Below are 1,292 nucleotides of genomic sequence, written 5' to 3'. Positions count from 1 at the left end.
AGATGCGTTTCACGTAATCCGCGTCGGTGAGCGACGATAGCATCGGTGACGTTTTCAGTCTTGAATGTTCAGCGTCTTCGAGACCGGCGATCGCGTCGTCGTTGCGACGACGGTATCGGTTCGACTCGTCGCGAGGTCGAAAATTCGGCGGCTCGGGAAAGCCGCAGCTCAGGGACCGCGGAGCGTCCGAGAGTCAGTCTCAGTCGTGCAGTGATCTGGTGCAGTGCTTCCTCCATCCCTCCTAGGGTCTAGTATAAGTGCTAAATCTAACTTAGAATATTTTCGTGAGTTTTAACTTAGAATATTTTCATGAATGTGAACTTAGAATATTTTCACTAAATCTAACTTAGAATATTTTCGTGAGATTTAACTTAGAATATTTTCGTGAATGTGAACTCAGAATATTTTCACTAAATCTAACTTAGAATATTTTCGTGAGTTTTAACTTAGAATATTTTCGTGAGTTTCAACTTAGAATATTTTCGTGAATGTGAACTTAAAATATTTTCATGAATGTGAACTTAGAATATTTTCACTAAATCCAACTTAGAATATTTTCGTGTATTCGTTTTAGTTAAAATATATTCTTGTCAGCCGATTCAAGGTTAGATTCACTCTCCCATCTCCTCCCATCCCCGACCGCTAACGCATTGGAATCGCCTAGCTGATAACTGGCCGCCGATTCTTTGAGGTATTCGCATCGCTAGAATAGGGGCGTATAGGCTGCGGCTCGATCGCACCGCCCTTCCGTAGACGCACAGGTTGCGACTCGATCGCACCGTCTACTAGTTGCTCGAAGGCGCATAGGTTGCGACTCGATCGCACCGCCTGACAGAATAGGGACCTCCGAATTAACCACAAGAATACAGCTGGCCGGAGTCACGGGAATGATTCCAAATGCGCCCTGTACGCAGGGGTGGTCGTAGAAAATTCATCAAAAAATTGGAATACCAACTAAAACATGGACAAGCGTACCACCCTTACCTATGTGTCGAACCCACCAACTCCGCTCCCGACGAGGGGCCTCCTCGCTCCACTGAACCCCCTCGCTCTCCAGAATCTCCTCAGTCGCCCGTGCCAGAGCACCCGAAAGCTACCGCTCGTCAATCATACAGTGTTAGCAAGATCGATTGTGATACCCATCCGCGACTACCGATCATTCGACGCGGATTCTCGCCACGAGACCCGAGGCCTGCTTTCTACCGTCGACTGCGTGCAGAGATCCTCCACTACTACTACGGAGCATCTACCCCGCCTCACACCCTCCGCACCTGTAACGAGAAAACTCCGAC

This window comes from Harpegnathos saltator, unplaced genomic scaffold (assembly GCF_003227715.2).
Source record: "Harpegnathos saltator strain DR-91 unplaced genomic scaffold, Hsal_v8.6 scaffold752, whole genome shotgun sequence".
In the NCBI taxonomy this organism is placed as follows: domain Eukaryota; kingdom Metazoa; phylum Arthropoda; class Insecta; order Hymenoptera; family Formicidae; genus Harpegnathos; species Harpegnathos saltator.
The sequence above is the reverse complement of the archived record's forward strand: the minus strand, read 5'-3'. Positions refer to the sequence as shown.